Source organism: Lissotriton helveticus, chromosome 12 (assembly GCF_964261635.1).
Source record: "Lissotriton helveticus chromosome 12, aLisHel1.1, whole genome shotgun sequence".
Lineage (NCBI taxonomy): Eukaryota > Metazoa > Chordata > Amphibia > Caudata > Salamandridae > Lissotriton > Lissotriton helveticus.
In genome coordinates, this window is record NC_136073.1 from 658089714 (window position 1) to 658108610 (window position 18897).

At 46.6% G+C, this 18897-nt stretch overlaps 18 non-coding genes across 18 annotated transcripts; all 18 read left to right on the forward strand.

Annotated features, from left to right (window-relative positions):
* Positions 1–315: 315 nt before the first annotated feature.
* On the forward strand, positions 316–430 carry LOC144801674 (U5 spliceosomal RNA). Its single transcript, XR_013605477.1, has one exon. It is a non-coding gene; the product is annotated as a U5 spliceosomal RNA (small nuclear RNA).
* A 920-nt stretch (positions 431–1350) lies between these two features.
* Positions 1351–1465, forward strand: LOC144800658 (U5 spliceosomal RNA). Its single transcript, XR_013604548.1, has one exon. It is a non-coding gene; the product is annotated as a U5 spliceosomal RNA (small nuclear RNA).
* Positions 1466–2385: 920 nt separating this feature from the next.
* On the forward strand, positions 2386–2500 carry LOC144800724 (U5 spliceosomal RNA). The gene has a single exon (XR_013604611.1). It is a non-coding gene; the product is annotated as a U5 spliceosomal RNA (small nuclear RNA).
* Positions 2501–3420: 920 nt separating this feature from the next.
* LOC144800637 (U5 spliceosomal RNA) lies at positions 3421–3535 on the forward strand. Its single transcript, XR_013604528.1, has one exon. It is a non-coding gene; the product is annotated as a U5 spliceosomal RNA (small nuclear RNA).
* A 920-nt stretch (positions 3536–4455) lies between these two features.
* LOC144800837 (U5 spliceosomal RNA) lies at positions 4456–4570 on the forward strand. The gene has a single exon (XR_013604721.1). It is a non-coding gene; the product is annotated as a U5 spliceosomal RNA (small nuclear RNA).
* A 920-nt stretch (positions 4571–5490) lies between these two features.
* On the forward strand, positions 5491–5604 carry LOC144800883 (U5 spliceosomal RNA). The gene has a single exon (XR_013604764.1). It is a non-coding gene; the product is annotated as a U5 spliceosomal RNA (small nuclear RNA).
* Positions 5605–6524: 920 nt separating this feature from the next.
* Positions 6525–6639, forward strand: LOC144801045 (U5 spliceosomal RNA). The gene has a single exon (XR_013604922.1). It is a non-coding gene; the product is annotated as a U5 spliceosomal RNA (small nuclear RNA).
* Positions 6640–7559: 920 nt separating this feature from the next.
* Positions 7560–7674, forward strand: LOC144800659 (U5 spliceosomal RNA). The gene has a single exon (XR_013604549.1). It is a non-coding gene; the product is annotated as a U5 spliceosomal RNA (small nuclear RNA).
* Positions 7675–8594: 920 nt separating this feature from the next.
* Positions 8595–8709, forward strand: LOC144800861 (U5 spliceosomal RNA). The gene has a single exon (XR_013604743.1). It is a non-coding gene; the product is annotated as a U5 spliceosomal RNA (small nuclear RNA).
* A 920-nt stretch (positions 8710–9629) lies between these two features.
* LOC144800638 (U5 spliceosomal RNA) lies at positions 9630–9744 on the forward strand. Its single transcript, XR_013604529.1, has one exon. It is a non-coding gene; the product is annotated as a U5 spliceosomal RNA (small nuclear RNA).
* A 920-nt stretch (positions 9745–10664) lies between these two features.
* LOC144800840 (U5 spliceosomal RNA) lies at positions 10665–10779 on the forward strand. Its single transcript, XR_013604723.1, has one exon. It is a non-coding gene; the product is annotated as a U5 spliceosomal RNA (small nuclear RNA).
* A 920-nt stretch (positions 10780–11699) lies between these two features.
* On the forward strand, positions 11700–11814 carry LOC144800639 (U5 spliceosomal RNA). The gene has a single exon (XR_013604530.1). It is a non-coding gene; the product is annotated as a U5 spliceosomal RNA (small nuclear RNA).
* A 920-nt stretch (positions 11815–12734) lies between these two features.
* On the forward strand, positions 12735–12849 carry LOC144800660 (U5 spliceosomal RNA). Its single transcript, XR_013604550.1, has one exon. It is a non-coding gene; the product is annotated as a U5 spliceosomal RNA (small nuclear RNA).
* A 920-nt stretch (positions 12850–13769) lies between these two features.
* LOC144800726 (U5 spliceosomal RNA) lies at positions 13770–13884 on the forward strand. The gene has a single exon (XR_013604613.1). It is a non-coding gene; the product is annotated as a U5 spliceosomal RNA (small nuclear RNA).
* Positions 13885–14804: 920 nt separating this feature from the next.
* LOC144800640 (U5 spliceosomal RNA) lies at positions 14805–14919 on the forward strand. The gene has a single exon (XR_013604531.1). It is a non-coding gene; the product is annotated as a U5 spliceosomal RNA (small nuclear RNA).
* A 920-nt stretch (positions 14920–15839) lies between these two features.
* Positions 15840–15954, forward strand: LOC144800841 (U5 spliceosomal RNA). The gene has a single exon (XR_013604724.1). It is a non-coding gene; the product is annotated as a U5 spliceosomal RNA (small nuclear RNA).
* Positions 15955–16874: 920 nt separating this feature from the next.
* LOC144800641 (U5 spliceosomal RNA) lies at positions 16875–16989 on the forward strand. The gene has a single exon (XR_013604532.1). It is a non-coding gene; the product is annotated as a U5 spliceosomal RNA (small nuclear RNA).
* Positions 16990–17909: 920 nt separating this feature from the next.
* On the forward strand, positions 17910–18024 carry LOC144800672 (U5 spliceosomal RNA). Its single transcript, XR_013604561.1, has one exon. It is a non-coding gene; the product is annotated as a U5 spliceosomal RNA (small nuclear RNA).
* Positions 18025–18897: the final 873 nt, after the last annotated feature.

Sequence of the window (18897 nt, forward strand, 5' to 3'; positions counted from 1 at the left end):
AGTCCTACAGTGCCACTTCACCTAAAGCCTGATGCACGCTTCCCGTTCCCCTTGCCCAGCATCCGCAACGCCTCCTAATGAGCTGAGGTGTGTACAGAAAAGAATTTGCATATTCCCAGACAGACGCATGGGAACTGTCCACCTTTTTGATTTTCTGTGCTTTGAGCAGAGACTCTGAAATTTGGGCCTGCTTCCCTCACCGGCCTGGTTCTTGTCCTCTTTCTTAGATTTTGAAAATACCTCTCAGGTCCTCACCCTCGCAATGACGGGGTCTTTGATGTGGTGCCACTTACCCCCAGAGAGCCATATTCTAACTTACTCTGGTTTCTCTTCAAAACGAAAAAATCTTTCGCCTTTTACTAAAGATTTCCGTGGAGAGGAACATTTACGAGTTTATTCAATTTTTTTAAGCCTTACCACAGGTGAGGCTGTTTATCGTGTGTTTAAAAGAAAAGCATTAGAAATTGAGGAATATCTGCGAGTTGTCTGATGCTGTTTTTTGGGGACATGAGCTTAGGTGTTTTATTCCTGAACTCTCTGCTTGCTCATTTGCATAGACAGAGTGCAGGAGAGGTGCATCATGGGAAAGAGCTTGTGCAGTGCATGAGATTGCTTTTTGTGACTATCTTGGAATTTCACGATAGCAGGCAGTATGTTTTCTCCTCTCTTAATATTCCTGCTGTCAGAGGCCAGACGTCACCCTCCTTTTTCAAGGTGGCACCTAGACTCACGCTGTGCTTTTCATAGGGCTTGCCCGTTATTTGTGCCCGTTAGAGGTTGGCCAATCCTGAGTCGGTGCCCTGAGAGGGTGGCCAATCCTGAGTCAGATTCCTCTCAGGTACACTTGAAGCGGCACGCCAGTCCTGTTTCATGTGCCTCTAGCCTAGACAGATATATACTTCTATATTCAGGTTTAATGAAAGTACGTGCGAAAAAGGGACTTGAAGTGCATGGCTATGTGCAGAGCACAGTGGTGGCTCACAGCCTAACGATTGGAAGGATGGTGTGGAAAGCGTAAAATCGCTGGGGGACAAAAGTCCTACAGTGCCACTTCACCTAAAGCCTGATGCACGCTTCCCATTCCCCTTGCCCAGCAGCCGCAACACCTCCTAATGAGCTGAGGTGTGTACAGAAAAGAATTTGCATATTCCCAGACAGACGCATGGGAACTGTCCACCTTTTTGATTTTCTGTGCTTTGAGCAGAGACTCTGAAATTTGGGCCTGCTTCCCTCACCGGCCTGGTTCTTGTCCTCTTTCTTAGATTTTGAAAATACCTCTCAGGTCCTCACCCTCACAATGACGGGGTCTTTGATGTGGTGCCACTTACCCCCAGAGAGCCATATTCTAACTTACTCTGGTTTCTCTTCAAAACGAAAAAATCTTTCGCCTTTTACTAAAGATTTTCGTGGAGAGGAACATTTACGAGTTTATTCAATTTTTTTAAGCCTTATCACAGGTGAGGCTGTTTATCGTGTGTTTAAAGAAAATCAGTAGAAATTGGTGAATATCTGCGAGTTGTCTGCTGCTTTTTTATTGGGGACATGAGCTTAGGTGTTTTATTCCTGAACTCTCTGCTTGCTCATTTGCATAGACAGAGTGCAGGAGAGGTGCATCATGGGAAAGAGCTTGTGCAGTGCATGAGATTGCTTTTCGTGACTATCTTGGAATTTCACGATAGCAGGCAGTATGTTTTCTCCTCTCTTAATATTCCTGCTGTCAGAGGCCAGACGTCACCCTCCTTTTTCATGGTGGCACCTAGACTCACGCTGTGCTTTTCATAGGGCTTGCCCATTATTTGTGCCCGTTAGAGGTTGGCCAATCCTGAGTCGGTGCCCTGAGAGGGTGGCCAATCCTGAGTCAGATTCCTCTCAGGTACACTTGAAGCAGCACGCCAGTCCTTTTTCATGTGCCTCTAGCCTAGACAGATATATACTTCTATATTCAGGTTTAATTAAAGTACGTGCGAAAAAGGGACTTAAAGTGCATGGCTATGTGCAGAGCACAGTGGTGGCTCACAGCCTATCGATTGGAAGGATGGTGTGGAAAGCGTAAAATCGCTGGGGGACAAAAGTCCTACAGTGCCACTTCACCTAAAGCCTGATGCACGCTTCCCGTTCCCCTTGCCCAGCAGCCGCAACGCCTCCTAATGAGCTGAGGTGTGTACAGAAAAGAATTTGCATATTCCCAGACAGACGCATGGGAACTGTCCACCTTTTTGATTTTCTGTGCTTTGAGCAGAGACTCTGAAATTTGGGCCTGCTTCCCTCACCGGCCTGGTTCTTGTCCTCTTTCTTAGAGCCTGAAAATACCTCTCAGGTCCTCACCCTCGCAATGACGGGGTCTTTGATGTGGTGCCACTTACCCCCAGAGAGCCATATTCTAACTTACTCTGGTTTCTCTTCAAAACGAAAAAATCTTTCGCCTTTTACTAAAGATTTCCGTGGAGAGGAACATTTACGAGTTTATTCAATTTTTTTAAGCCTTACCACAGGTGACGCTGTTTATCGTGTGTTTAAAAGAAAAGCATTAGAAATTGGGAAATATCTGCGAGTTGCCTGCTGCTGTTTTTTGGGGACATGAGCTTAGGTGTTTTATTCCTGAACTCTCTGCTTGCTCATTTGCATAGACAGAGTGCAGGAGAGGTGCATCATGGGAAAGAGCTTGTGCAGTGCATGAGATTGCTTTTCGTGACTATCTTGGAATTTCACGATAGCAGGCAGTATGTTTTCTCCTCTCTTAATATTCCTGCTGTCAGAGGCCAGACGTCACCCTCCTTTTTCAAGGTGGCACCTAGACTCACGCTGTGCTTTTCATAGAGCTTGCCCGTTATTTGTGCCCGTTAGAGGTTGGCCAATCCTGAGTCGGTGCCCTGAGAGGGTTGCCAATCCTGAGTCAGATTCCTCTCAGGTACACTTGAAGCGGCACGCCAGTCCTGTTTTATGTGCCTCTAGCCTAGACAGATATATACTTCTATATTCAGGTTTAATGGAAGTACGTGCGAAAAAGGGACTTAAAGTGCATGGCTATGTGCAGAGCACAGTGGTGGCTCACAGCCTATCGATTGGAAGGATGGTGTGGAAAGCGTAAAATCGCTGGGGGACAAAAGTCCTACAGTGCCACTTCACCTAAAGCCTGATGCACGCTTCCCGTTCCCCTTGCCCAGCAGCCGCAACGCCTCCTAATGAGCTGAGGTGTGTACAGAAAAGAATTTGCATATTCCCAGACAGACGCATGGGAACTGTCCACCTTTTTGATTTTCTGTGCTTTGAGCAGAGACTCTGAAATTTGGGCCTGCTTCCCTCACCGGCCTGGTTCTTGTCCTCTTTCTTAGAGCCTGAAAATACCTCTCAGGTCCTCACCCTCGCAATGACGGGGTCTTTGATGTGGTGCCACTTACCCCCAGAGAGCCGTTTTCTAACTTACTCTGGTTTCTCTTCAAAACGAAAAAATCTTTCGCCTTTTACTAAAGATTTCCGTGGAGAGGACCATTTACGAGTTTATTCAATTTTTTTAAGCCTTACCACAGGTGAGGCTGTTTATCGTGTGTTTAAAAGAAAAGCATTAGAAATTGGGGAATATCTGCGAGTTGTCTGCTGCTGTTTTTTGGGGACATGAGCTTAGGTGTTTTATTCCTGAACTCTCTGCTTGCTCATTTGCATAGACAGAGTGCAGGAGAGGTGCATCATGGGAAAGAGCTTGTGCAGTGCATGAGATTGCTTTTCGTGACTATCTTGGAATTTCACGATAGCAGGCAGTATGTTTTCTCCTCTCCTAATATTCCTGCTGTCAGAGGCCAGACGTCACCCTCCTTTTTCAAGGTGGCACCTAGACTCACGCTGTGCTTTTCATAGGGCTTGCCCGTTATTTGTGCCCGTTAGAGGTTGGCCAATCCTGAGTCGGTGCCCTGAGAGGGTGGCCAATCCTGAGTCAGATTCCTCTCAAGTACACTTGAAGCGGCACGCCAGTCCTGTTTCATGTGCTTCTAGCCTAGACAGATATATACTTCTATATTCAGGTTTAATGAAAGTACGTGCGAAAAAGGGACTTAAAGTGCATGGCTATGTGCAGAGCACAGTGGTGGCTCACAGCCTAACGATTGGAAGGATGGTGTGGAAAGCGTAAAATCGCTGGGGGACAAAAGTCCTACAGTGCCACTTCACCTAAAGCCTGATGCACGCTTCCCGTTCCCCTTGCCCAGCAGCCGCAACACCTCCTAATGAGCTGAGGTGTGTACAGAAAAGAATTTGCATATTCCCAGACAGACGCATGGGAACTGTCCACCTTTTTGATTTTCTGTGCTTTGAGCAGAGACTCTGAAATTTGGGCCTGCTTCCCTCACCGGCCTGGTTCTTGTCCTCTTTCTTAGATTTTGAAAATACCTCTCAGGTCCTCACCCTCGCAATGACGGGGTCTTTGATGTGGTGCCACTTACCCCCAGAGCGCCATATTCTAACTTACTTTGGTTTCTCTTCAAAACGAAAAAATCTTTCGCCTTTTACTAAAGATTTCTGTGGAGAGGAACATTTACGAGTTTATTCAATTTTTTTAAGCCTTACCACAGGTGAGGCTGTTTATCGTGTGTTTAAAAGAAAAGCATTAGAAATTGGGGAATATCTGCGAGTTGTCTGCTGCTGTTTTTTGGGGACATGAGCTTAGGTGTTTTATTCCTGAACTCTCTGCTTGCTCATTTGCATAGACAGAGTGCAGGAGAGGTGCATCATGGGAAAGAGCTTGTGCAGTGCATGAGATTGCTTTTCGTGACTATCTTGGAATTTCACGATAGCAGGCAGTATGTTTTCTCCTCTCTTAATATTCCTGCTGTCAGAGGCCAGACGTCACCCTCCTTTTTCAAGGTGGCACCTAGACTCACGCTGTGCTTTTCATAGAGCTTGCCCGTTATTTGTGCCCGTTAGAGGTTGGCCAATCCTGAGTCGGTGCCCTGAGAGGGTGGCCAATCCTGAGTCAGATTCCTCTCAAGTACAATTGAAGCGGCACGCCAGTCCTGTTTCATGTGTTTCTAGCCTAGACAGATATATACTTCTATATTCAGGTTTAATGAAAGTACGTGCGAAAAAGGGACTTAAAGTGCATGGCTATGTGCAGAGCACAGTGGTGGCTCACAGCCTAACGATTGGAAGGATGGTGTGGAAAGCGTAAAATCGCTGGGGGACAAAAGTCCTACAGTGCCACTTCACCTAAAGCCTGATGCACGCTTCCCGTTCCCCTTGCCCAGCAGCCGCAACACCTCCTAATGAGCTGAGGTGTGTACAGAAAAGAATTTGCATATTCCCAGACAGACGCATGGGAACTGTCCACCTTTTTGATTTTCTGTGCTTTGAGCAGAGACTCTGAAATTTGGGCCTGCTTCCCTCACCGGCCTGGTTCTTGTCCTCTTTCTTAGATTTTGAAAATACCTCTCAGGTCCTCACCCTCGCAATGACGGGGTCTTTGATGTGGTGCCACTTACCCCCAGAGAGCCATATTCTAACTTACTCTGGTTTCTCTTCAAAACGAAAAAATCTTTCGCCTTTTACTAAAGATTTCTGTGGAGAGGAACATTTACGAGTTTATTCAATTTTTTAAGCCTTACCACAGGTGAGGCTGTTTATCGTGTGTTTAAAAGAAAAGCATTATGAATTGGTGAATATCTGCAAGTTGTCTGCTGCTGTTTTTTGGGGACATGAGCTTAGGTGTTTTATTCCTGAACTCTCTGCTTGCTCATTTGCATAGACAGAGTGCAGGAGAGGTGCATCATGGGAAAGAGCTTGTGCAGTGCATGAGATTGCTTTTCGTGACTATCTTGGAATTTCACGATAGCAGGCAGTATGTTTTCTCCTCTCTTAATATTCCTGCTGTCAGAGGCCAGACGTCACCCTCCTTTTTCAAGGTGGCACCTAGACTCACACTGTGCTTTTCATAGGGCTTGCCCATTATTTGTGCCCGTTAGAGGTTGGCCAATCCTGAGTCGGTGCCCTGAGAGGGTGGCCAATCCTGAGTCAGATTCCTCTCAGGTACACTTGAAGCGGCACGCCAGTCCTGTTTTATGTGCCTCTAGCCTAGACAGATATATACTTCTATATTCAGGTTTAATGAAAGTACGTGCGAAAAAGGGACTTAAAGTGCATGGCTATGTGCAGAGCACAGTGGTGGCTCACAGCCTATCGATTGGAAGGATGGTGTGGAAAGCGTAAAATCGCTGGGGGACGAAAGTCCTACAGTGCCACTTCACCTAAAGCCTGATGCACGCTTCCCGTTCCCCTTGCCCAGCAGCTGCAACGCCTCCTAATGAGCTGAGGTGTGTACAGAAAAGAATTTGCATATTCCCAGACAGACGCATGGGAACTGTCCACCTTTTTGATTTTCTGTGCTTTGAGCAGAGACTCTGAAATTTGGGCCTGCTTCCCTCACCGGCCTGGTTCTTGTCCTCTTTCTTAGAGCCTGAAAATACCTCTCAGGTCCTCACCCTCGCAATGACGGGGTCTTTGATGTGGTGCCACTTACCCCCAGAGAGCCATATTCTAACTTACTCTGGTTTCTCTTCAAAACAAAAAAATCTTTCGCCTTTTACTAAAGATTTCCGTTGAGAAGAACATTTACGAGTTTATTCAATTTTTTTAAGCCTTACCACAGGTGAGGCTGTTTATCGTGTGTTTAAAAGAAAAGCATTAGAAATTGGGGAATATCTGCGAGTTTTTTGGGGACATGAGCTTAGGTGTTTTATTCCTGAACTCTCTGCTTGCTCATTTGCATAGACAGAGTGCAGGAGAGGTGCATCATGGGAAAGAGCTTGTGCAGTGCATGAGATTGCTTTTCGTGACTATCTTGGAATTTCACGATAGCAGGCAGTATGTTTTCTCCTCTCTTAATATTCCTGCTGTCAGAGGCCAGACGTCACCCTCCTTTTTCAAGGTGGCACCTAGACTCACGCTGTGCTTTTCATAGGGCTTGCCCGTTATTTGTGCCCGTTGGAGGTGCCCCATAGAGGTTGGCCAATCCTGAGTCGGTGCCCTGAGAGGGTGGCCAATCCTGAGTCAGATTCCTCTCAGGTACACTTGAAGCGGCACGCCAGTCCTGTTTCATGTGCCTCTAGCCTAGACAGATATATACTTCTATATTCAGGTTTAATGAAAGTACGTGCGAAAAAGGGACTTGAAGTGCATGGCTATGTGCAGAGCACAGTGGTGGCTCACAGCCTAACGATTGGAAGGATGGTGTGGAAAGCGTAAAATCGCTGGGGGACAAAAGTCCTACAGTGCCACTTCACCTAAAGCCTGATGCACGCTTCCCATTCCCCTTGCCCAGCAGCCGCAACACCTCCTAATGAGCTGAGGTGTGTACAGAAAAGAATTTGCATATTCCCAGACAGACGCATGGGAACTGTCCACCTTTTTGATTTTCTGTGCTTTGAGCAGAGACTCTGAAATTTGGGCCTGCTTCCCTCACCGGCCTGGTTCTTGTCCTCTTTCTTAGATTTTGAAAATACCTCTCAGGTCCTCACCCTCACAATGACGGGGTCTTTGATGTGGTGCCACTTACCCCCAGAGAGCCATATTCTAACTTACTCTGGTTTCTCTTCAAAACGAAAAAATCTTTCGCCTTTTACTAAAGATTTTCGTGGAGAGGAACATTTACGAGTTTATTCAATTTTTTTAAGCCTTATCACAGGTGAGGCTGTTTATCGTGTGTTTAAAGAAAAGCAGTAGAAATTGGTGAATATCTGCGAGTTGTCTGCTGCTTTTTTATTGGGGACATGAGCTTAGGTGTTTTATTCCTGAACTCTCTGCTTGCTCATTTGCATAGACAGAGTGCAGGAGAGGTGCATCATGGGAAAGAGCTTGTGCAGTGCATGAGATTGCTTTTCGTGACTATCTTGGAATTTCACGATAGCAGGCAGTATGTTTTCTCCTCTCTTAATATTCCTGCTGTCAGAGGCCAGACGTCACCCTCCTTTTTCATGGTGGCACCTAGACTCACGCTGTGCTTTTCATAGGGCTTGCCCATTATTTGTGCCCGTTAGAGGTTGGCCAATCCTGAGTCGGTGCCCTGAGAGGGTGGCCAATCCTGAGTCAGATTCCTCTCAGGTACACTTGAAGCAGCACGCCAGTCCTTTTTCATGTGCCTCTAGCCTAGACAGATATATACTTCTATATTCAGGTTTAATTAAAGTACGTGCGAAAAAGGGACTTAAAGTGCATGGCTATGTGCAGAGCACAGTGGTGGCTCACAGCCTATCGATTGGAAGGATGGTGTGGAAAGCGTAAAATCGCTGGGGGACAAAAGTCCTACAGTGCCACTTCACCTAAAGCCTGATGCACGCTTCCCGTTCCCCTTGCCCAGCAGCCGCAACGCCTCCTAATGAGCTGAGGTGTGTACAGAAAAGAATTTGCATATTCCCAGACAGACGCATGGGAACTGTCCACCTTTTTGATTTTCTGTGCTTTGAGCAGAGACTCTGAAATTTGGGCCTGCTTCCCTCACCGGCCTGGTTCTTGTCCTCTTTCTTAGAGCCTGAAAATACCTCTCAGGTCCTCACCCTCGCAATGACGGGGTCTTTGATGTGGTGCCACTTACCCCCAGAGAGCCATATTCTAACTTACTCTGGTTTCTTTTCAAAACGAAAAAATCTTTCGCCTTTTACTAAAGATTTCCGTGGAGAGGAACATTTACGAGTTTATTCAATTTTTTTAAGCCTTACCACAGGTGACGCTGTTTATCGTGTGTTTAAAAGAAAAGCATTAGAAATTGGGAAATATCTGCGAGTTGCCTGCTGCTGTTTTTTGGGGACATGAGCTTAGGTGTTTTATTCCTGAACTCTCTGCTTGCTCATTTGCATAGACAGAGTGCAGGAGAGGTGCATCATGGGAAAGAGCTTGTGCAGTGCATGAGATTGCTTTTCGTGACTATCTTGGAATTTCACGATAGCAGGCAGTATGTTTTCTCCTCTCTTAATATTCCTGCTGTCAGAGGCCAGACGTCACCCTCCTTTTTCAAGGTGGCACCTAGACTCACGCTGTGCTTTTCATAGAGCTTGCCCGTTATTTGTGCCCGTTAGAGGTTGGCCAATCCTGAGTCGGTGCCCTGAGAGGGTTGCCAATCCTGAGTCAGATTCCTCTCAGGTACACTTGAAGCGGCACGCCAGTCCTGTTTTATGTGCCTCTAGCCTAGACAGATATATACTTCTATATTCAGGTTTAATGGAAGTACGTGCGAAAAAGGGACTTAAAGTGCATGGCTATGTGCAGAGCACAGTGGTGGCTCACAGCCTATCGATTGGAAGGATGGTGTGGAAAGCGTAAAATCGCTGGGGGACAAAAGTCCTACAGTGCCACTTCACCTAAAGCCTGATGCACGCTTCCCGTTCCCCTTGCCCAGCAGCCGCAACGCCTCCTAATGAGCTGAGGTGTGTACAGAAAAGAATTTGCATATTCCCAGACAGACGCATGGGAACTGTCCACCTTTTTGATTTTCTGTGCTTTGAGCAGAGACTCTGAAATTTGGGCCTGCTTCCCTCACCGGCCTGGTTCTTGTCCTCTTTCTTAGAGCCTGAAAATACCTCTCAGGTCCTCACCCTCGCAATGACGGGGTCTTTGATGTGGTGCCACTTACCCCCAGAGAGCCGTTTTCTAACTTACTCTGGTTTCTCTTCAAAACGAAAAAATCTTTCGCCTTTTACTAAAGATTTCCGTGGAGAGGACCATTTACGAGTTTATTCAATTTTTTTAAGCCTTACCACAGGTGAGGCTGTTTATCGTGTGTTTAAAAGAAAAGCATTAGAAATTGGGGAATATCTGCGAGTTGTCTGCTGCTGTTTTTTGGGGACATGAGCTTAGGTGTTTTATTCCTGAACTCTCTGCTTGCTCATTTGCATAGACAGAGTGCAGGAGAGGTGCATCATGGGAAAGAGCTTGTGCAGTGCATGAGATTGCTTTTCGTGACTATCTTGGAATTTCACGATAGCAGGCAGTATGTTTTCTCCTCTCCTAATATTCCTGCTGTCAGAGGCCAGACGTCACCCTCCTTTTTCAAGGTGGCACCTAGACTCACGCTGTGCTTTTCATAGGGCTTGCCCGTTATTTGTGCCCGTTAGAGGTTGGCCAATCCTGAGTCGGTGCCCTGAGAGGGTGGCCAATCCTGAGTCAGATTCCTCTCAAGTACACTTGAAGCGGCACGCCAGTCCTGTTTCATGTGCTTCTAGCCTAGACAGATATATACTTCTATATTCAGGTTTAATGAAAGTACGTGCGAAAAAGGGACTTAAAGTGCATGGCTATGTGCAGAGCACAGTGGTGGCTCACAGCCTAACGATTGGAAGGATGGTGTGGAAAGCGTAAAATCGCTGGGGGACAAAAGTCCTACAGTGCCACTTCACCTAAAGCCTGATGCACGCTTCCCGTTCCCCTTGCCCAGCAGCCGCAACACCTCCTAATGAGCTGAGGTGTGTACAGAAAAGAATTTGCATATTCCCAGACAGACGCATGGGAACTGTCCACCTTTTTGATTTTCTGTGCTTTGAGCAGAGACTCTGAAATTTGGGCCTGCTTCCCTCACCGGCCTGGTTCTTGTCCTCTTTCTTAGATTTTGAAAATACCTCTCAGGTCCTCACCCTCGCAATGACGGGGTCTTTGATGTGGTGCCACTTACCCCCAGAGCGCCATATTCTAACTTACTTTGGTTTCTCTTCAAAACGAAAAAATCTTTCGCCTTTTACTAAAGATTTCTGTGGAGAGGAACATTTACGAGTTTATTCAATTTTTTTAAGCCTTACCACAGGTGAGGCTGTTTATCGTGTGTTTAAAAGAAAAGCATTAGAAATTGGGGAATATCTGCGAGTTGTCTGCTGCTGTTTTTTGGGGACATGAGCTTAGGTGTTTTATTCCTGAACTCTCTGCTTGCTCATTTGCATAGACAGAGTGCAGGAGAGGTGCATCATGGGAAAGAGCTTGTGCAGTGCATGAGATTGCTTTTCGTGACTATCTTGGAATTTCACGATAGCAGGCAGTATGTTTTCTCCTCTCTTAATATTCCTGCTGTCAGAGGCCAGACGTCACCCTCCTTTTTCAAGGTGGCACCTAGACTCACGCTGTGCTTTTCATAGAGCTTGCCCGTTATTTGTGCCCGTTAGAGGTTGGCCAATCCTGAGTCGGTGCCCTGAGAGGGTTGCCAATCCTGAGTCAGATTCCTCTCAGGTACACTTGAAGCGGCACGCCAGTCCTGTTTTATGTGCCTCTAGCCTAGACAGATATATACTTCTATATTCAGGTTTAATGGAAGTACGTGCGAAAAAGGGACTTAAAGTGCATGGCTATGTGCAGAGCACAGTGGTGGCTCACAGCCTATCGATTGGAAGGATGGTGTGGAAAGCGTAAAATCGCTGGGGGACAAAAGTCCTACAGTGCCACTTCACCTAAAGCCTGATGCACGCTTCCCGTTCCCCTTGCCCAGCAGCCGCAACGCCTCCTAATGAGCTGAGGTGTGTACAGAAAAGAATTTGCATATTCCCAGACAGACGCATGGGAACTGTCCACCTTTTTGATTTTCTGTGCTTTGAGCAGAGACTCTGAAATTTGGGCCTGCTTCCCTCACCGGCCTGGTTCTTGTCCTCTTTCTTAGAGCCTGAAAATACCTCTCAGGTCCTCACCCTCGCAATGACGGGGTCTTTGATGTGGTGCCACTTACCCCCAGAGAGCCATTTTCTAACTTACTCTGGTTTCTCTTCAAAACGAAAAAATCTTTCGCCTTTTACTAAAGATTTCCGTGGAGAGGACCATTTACGAGTTTATTCAATTTTTTTAAGCCTTACCACAGGTGAGGCTGTTTATCGTGTGTTTAAAAGAAAAGCATTAGAAATTGGGGAATATCTGCGAGTTGTCTGCTGCTGTTTTTTGGGGACATGAGCTTAGGTGTTTTATTCCTGAACTCTCTGCTTGCTCATTTGCATAGACAGAGTGCAGGAGAGGTGCATCATGGGAAAGAGCTTGTGCAGTGCATGAGATTGCTTTTCGTGACTATCTTGGAATTTCACGATAGCAGGCAGTATGTTTTCTCCTCTCTTAATATTCCTGCTGTCAGAGGCCAGACGTCACCCTCCTTTTTCAAGGTGGCACCTAGACTCACGCTGTGCTTTTCATAGGGCTTGCCCGTTATTTGTGCCCGTTAGAGGTTGGCCAATCCTGAGTCGGTGCCCTGAGAGGGTGGCCAATCCTGAGTCAGATTCCTCTCAAGTACAATTGAAGCGGCACGCCAGTCCTGTTTCATGTGTTTCTAGCCTAGACAGATATATACTTCTATATTCAGGTTTAATGAAAGTACGTGCGAAAAAGGGACTTAAAGTGCATGGCTATGTGCAGAGCACAGTGGTGGCTCACAGCCTAACGATTGGAAGGATGGTGTGGAAAGCGTAAAATCGCTGGGGGACAAAAGTCCTACAGTGCCACTTCACCTAAAGCCTGATGCACGCTTCCCATTCCCCTTGCCCAGCAGCCGCAACACCTCCTAATGAGCTGAGGTGTGTACAGAAAAGAATTTGCATATTCCCAGACAGACGCATGGGAACTGTCCACCTTTTTGATTTTCTGTGCTTTGAGCAGAGACTCTGAAATTTGGGCCTGCTTCCCTCACCGGCCTGGTTCTTGTCCTCTTTCTTAGATTTTGAAAATACCTCTCAGGTCCTCACCCTCACAATGACGGGGTCTTTGATGTGGTGCCACTTACCCCCAGAGAGCCATATTCTAACTTACTCTGGTTTCTCTTCAAAACGAAAAAATCTTTCGCCTTTTACTAAAGATTTTCGTGGAGAGGAACATTTACGAGTTTATTCAATTTTTTTAAGCCTTATCACAGGTGAGGCTGTTTATCGTGTGTTTAAAGAAAAGCAGTAGAAATTGGTGAATATCTGCGAGTTGTCTGCTGCTTTTTTATTGGGGACATGAGCTTAGGTGTTTTATTCCTGAACTCTCTGCTTGCTCATTTGCATAGACAGAGTGCAGGAGAGGTGCATCATGGGAAAGAGCTTGTGCAGTGCATGAGATTGCTTTTCGTGACTATCTTGGAATTTCACGATAGCAGGCAGTATGTTTTCTCCTCTCTTAATATTCCTGCTGTCAGAGGCCAGACGTCACCCTCCTTTTTCATGGTGGCACCTAGACTCACGCTGTGCTTTTCATAGGGCTTGCCCATTATTTGTGCCCGTTAGAGGTTGGCCAATCCTGAGTCGGTGCCCTGAGAGGGTGGCCAATCCTGAGTCAGATTCCTCTCAGGTACACTTGAAGCAGCACGCCAGTCCTTTTTCATGTGCCTCTAGCCTAGACAGATATATACTTCTATATTCAGGTTTAATTAAAGTACGTGCGAAAAAGGGACTTAAAGTGCATGGCTATGTGCAGAGCACAGTGGTGGCTCACAGCCTATCGATTGGAAGGATGGTGTGGAAAGCGTAAAATCGCTGGGGGACAAAAGTCCTACAGTGCCACTTCACCTAAAGCCTGATGCACGCTTCCCGTTCCCCTTGCCCAGCAGCCGCAACGCCTCCTAATGAGCTGAGGTGTGTACAGAAAAGAATTTGCATATTCCCAGACAGACGCATGGGAACTGTCCACCTTTTTGATTTTCTGTGCTTTGAGCAGAGACTCTGAAATTTGGGCCTGCTTCCCTCACCGGCCTGGTTCTTGTCCTCTTTCTTAGAGCCTGAAAATACCTCTCAGGTCCTCACCCTCGCAATGACGGGGTCTTTGATGTGGTGCCACTTACCCCCAGAGAGCCATATTCTAACTTACTCTGGTTTCTCTTCAAAACGAAAAAATCTTTCGCCTTTTACTAAAGATTTCCGTGGAGAGGAACATTTACGAGTTTATTCAATTTTTTTAAGCCTTACCACAGGTGACGCTGTTTATCGTGTGTTTAAAAGAAAAGCATTAGAAATTGGGAAATATCTGCGAGTTGCCTGCTGCTGTTTTTTGGGGACATGAGCTTAGGTGTTTTATTCCTGAACTCTCTGCTTGCTCATTTGCATAGACAGAGTGCAGGAGAGGTGCATCATGGGAAAGAGCTTGTGCAGTGCATGAGATTGCTTTTCGTGACTATCTTGGAATTTCACGATAGCAGGCAGTATGTTTTCTCCTCTCTTAATATTCCTGCTGTCAGAGGCCAGACGTCACCCTCCTTTTTCAAGGTGGCACCTAGACTCACGCTGTGCTTTTCATAGAGCTTGCCCGTTATTTGTGCCCGTTAGAGGTTGGCCAATCCTGAGTCGGTGCCCTGAGAGGGTTGCCAATCCTGAGTCAGATTCCTCTCAGGTACACTTGAAGCGGCACGCCAGTCCTGTTTTATGTGCCTCTAGCCTAGACAGATATATACTTCTATATTCAGGTTTAATGGAAGTACGTGCGAAAAAGGGACTTAAAGTGCATGGCTATGTGCAGAGCACAGTGGTGGCTCACAGCCTATCGATTGGAAGGATGGTGTGGAAAGCGTAAAATCGCTGGGGGACAAAAGTCCTACAGTGCCACTTCACCTAAAGCCTGATGCACGCTTCCCGTTCCCCTTGCCCAGCAGCCGCAACGCCTCCTAATGAGCTGAGGTGTGTACAGAAAAGAATTTGCATATTCCCAGACAGACGCATGGGAACTGTCCACCTTTTTGATTTTCTGTGCTTTGAGCAGAGACTCTGAAATTTGGGCCTGCTTCCCTCACCGGCCTGGTTCTTGTCCTCTTTCTTAGAGCCTGAAAATACCTCTCAGGTCCTCACCCTCGCAATGACGGGGTCTTTGATGTGGTGCCACTTACCCCCAGAGAGCCGTTTTCTAACTTACTCTGGTTTCTCTTCAAAACGAAAAAATCTTTCGCCTTTTACTAAAGATTTCCGTGGAGAGGACCATTTACGAGTTTATTCAATTTTTTTAAGCCTTACCACAGGTGAGGCTGTTTATCGTGTGTTTAAAAGAAAAGCATTAGAAATTGGGGAATATCTGCGAGTTGTCTGCTGCTGTTTTTTGGGGACATGAGCTTAGGTGTTTTATTCCTGAACTCTCTGCTTGCTCATTTGCATAGACAGAGTGCAGGAGAGGTGCATCATGGGAAAGAGCTTGTGCAGTGCATGAGATTGCTTTTCGTGACTATCTTGGAATTTCACGATAGCAGGCAGTATGTTTTCTCCTCTCCTAATATTCCTGCTGTCAGAGGCCAGACGTCACCCTCCTTTTTCAAGGTGGCACCTAGACTCACGCTGTGCTTTTCATAGGGCTTGCCCGTTATTTGTGCCCGTTAGAGGTTGGCCAATCCTGAGTCGGTGCCCTGAGAGGGTGGCCAATCCTGAGTCAGATTCCTCTCAAGTACACTTGAAGCGGCACGCCAGTCCTGTTTCATGTGCTTCTAGCCTAGACAGATATATACTTCTATATTCAGGTTTAATGAAAGTACGTGCGAAAAAGGGACTTAAAGTGCATGGCTATGTGCAGAGCACAGTGGTGGCTCACAGCCTAACGATTGGAAGGATGGTGTGGAAAGCGTAAAATCGCTGGGGGACAAAAGTCCTACAGTGCCACTTCACCTAAAGCCTGATGCACGCTTCCCGTTCCCCTTGCCCAGCAGCCGCAACACCTCCTAATGAGCTGAGGTGTGTACAGAAAAGAATTTGCATATTCCCAGACAGACGCATGGGAACTGTCCACCTTTTTGATTTTCTGTGCTTTGAGCAGAGACTCTGAAATTTGGGCCTGCTTCCCTCACCGGCCTGGTTCTTGTCCTCTTTCTTAGATTTTGAAAATACCTCTCAGGTCCTCACCCTCGCAATGACGGGGTCTTTGATGTGGTGCCACTTACCCCCAGAGCGCCATATTCTAACTTACTTTGGTTTCTCTTCAAAACGAAAAAATCTTTCGCCTTTTACTAAAGATTTCTGTGGAGAGGAACATTTACGAGTTTATTCAATTTTTTTAAGCCTTACCACAGGTGAGGCTGTTTATCGTGTGTTTAAAAGAAAAGCATTAGAAATTGGGGAATATCTGCGAGTTGTCTGCTGCTGTTTTTTGGGGACATGAGCTTAGGTGTTTTATTCCTGAACTCTCTGCTTGCTCATTTGCATAGACAGAGTGCAGGAGAGGTGCATCATGGGAAAGAGCTTGTGCAGTGCATGAGATTGCTTTTCGTGACTATCTTGGAATTTCACGATAGCAGGCAGTATGTTTTCTCCTCTCTTAATATTCCTGCTGTCAGAGGCCAGACGTCACCCTCCTTTTTCAAGGTGGCACCTAGACTCACGCTGTGCTTTTCATAGAGCTTGCCCGTTATTTGTGCCCGTTAGAGGTTGGCCAATCCTGAGTCGGTGCCCTGAGAGGGTTGCCAATCCTGAGTCAGATTCCTCTCAGGTACACTTGAAGCGGCACGCCAGTCCTGTTTTATGTGCCTCTAGCCTAGACAGATATATACTTCTATATTCAGGTTTAATGGAAGTACGTGCGAAAAAGGGACTTAAAGTGCATGGCTATGTGCAGAGCACAGTGGTGGCTCACAGCCTATCGATTGGAAGGATGGTGTGGAAAGCGTAAAATCGCTGGGGGACAAAAGTCCTACAGTGCCACTTCACCTAAAGCCTGATGCACGCTTCCCGTTCCCCTTGCCCAGCAGCCGCAACGCCTCCTAATGAGCTGAGGTGTGTACAGAAAAGAATTTGCATATTCCCAGACAGACGCATGGGAACTGTCCACCTTTTTGATTTTCTGTGCTTTGAGCAGAGACTCTGAAATTTGGGCCTGCTTCCCTCACCGGCCTGGTTCTTGTCCTCTTTCTTAGAGCCTGAAAATACCTCTCAGGTCCTCACCCTCGCAATGACGGGGTCTTTGATGTGGTGCCACTTACCCCCAGAGAGCCATTTTCTAACTTACTCTGGTTTCTCTTCAAAACGAAAAAATCTTTCGCCTTTTACTAAAGATTTCCGTGGAGAGGACCATTTACGAGTTTATTCAATTTTTTTAAGCCTTACCACAGGTGAGGCTGTTTATCGTGTGTTTAAAAGAAAAGCATTAGAAATTGGGGAATATCTGCGAGTTGTCTGCTGCTGTTTTTTGGGGACATGAGCTTAGGTGTTTTATTCCTGAACTCTCTGCTTGCTCATTTGCATAGACAGAGTGCAGGAGAGGTGCATCATGGGAAAGAGCTTGTGCAGTGCATGAGATTGCTTTTCGTGACTATCTTGGAATTTCACGATAGCAGGCAGTATGTTTTCTCCTCTCTTAATATTCCTGCTGTCAGAGGCCAGACGTCACCCTCCTTTTTCAAGGTGGCACCTAGACTCACGCTGTGCTTTTCATAGGGCTTGCCCGTTATTTGTGCCCGTTAGAGGTTGGCCAATCCTGAGTCGGTGCCCTGAGAGGGTGGCCAATCCTGAGTCAGATTCCTCTCAAGTACAATTGAAGCGGCACGCCAGTCCTGTTTCATGTGTTTCTAGCCTAGACAGATATATACTTCTATATTCAGGTTTAATGAAAGTACGTGCGAAAAAGGGACTTAAAGTGCATGGCTATGTGCAGAGCACAGTGGTGGCTCACAGCCTAACGATTGGAAGGATGGTGTGGAAAGCGTAAAATCGCTGGGGGACAAAAGTCCTACAGTGCCACTTCACCTAAAGCCTGATGCACGCTTCCCGTTCCCCTTGCCCAGCAGCCGCAACACCTCCTAATGAGCTGAGGTGTGTACAGAAAAGAATTTGCATATTCCCAGACAGACGCATGGGAACTGTCCACCTTTTTGATTTTCTGTGCTTTGAGCAGAGACTCTGAAATTTGGGCCTGCTTCCCTCACCGGCCTGGTTCTTGTCCTCTTTCTTAGATTTTGAAAATACCTCTCAGGTCCTCACCCTCGCAATGACGGGGTCTTTGATGTGGTGCCACTTACCCCCAGAGAGCCATATTCTAACTTACTCTGGTTTCTCTTCAAAACGAAAAAATCTTTCGCCTTTTACTAAAGATTTCTGTGGAGAGGAACATTTACGAGTTTATTCAATTTTTTTAAGCCTTACCACAGGTGAGGCTGTTTATCGTGTGTTTAAAAGAAAAGCATTATGAATTGGTGAATATCTGCAAGTTGTCTGCTGCTGTTTTTTGGGGACATGAGCTTAGGTGTTTTATTCCTGAACTCTCTGCTTGCTCATTTGCATAGACAGAGTGCAGGAGAGGTGCATCATGGGAAAGAGCTTGTGCAGTGCATGAGATTGCTTTTCGTGACTATCTTGGAATTTCACGATAGCAGGCAGTATGTTTTCTCCTCTCTTAATATTCCTGCTGTCAGAGGCCAGACGTCACCCTCCTTTTTCAAGGTGGCACCTAGACTCACACTGTGCTTTTCATAGGGCTTGCCCATTATTTGTGCCCGTTAGAGGTTGGCCAATCCTGAGTCGGTGCCCTGAGAGGGTAGCCAATCCTGAGTCAGATTCCTCTCAGGTACACTTGAAGCGGCACGCCAGTCCTGTTTTATGTGCCTCTAGCCTAGACAGATATATACTTCTATATTCAGGTTTAATGAAAGTACGTGCGAAAAAGGGACTTAAAGTGCATGGCTATGTGCAGAGCACAGTGGTGGCTCACAGCCTATCGATTGGAAGGATGGTGTGGAAAGCGTAAAATCGCTGGGGGACGAAAGTCCTACAGTGCCACTTCACCTAAAGCCTGATGCACGCTTCCCGTTCCCCTTGCCCAGCAGCTGCAACGCCTCCTAATGAGCTGAGGTGTGTACAGAAAAGAATTTGCATATTCCCAGACAGACGCATGGGAACTGTCCACCTTTTTGATTTTCTGTGCTTTGAGCAGAGACTCTGAAATTTGGGCCTGCTTCCCTCACCGGCCTGGTTCTTGTCCTCTTTCTTAGAGCCTGAAAATACCTCTCAGGTCCTCACCCTCGCAATGACG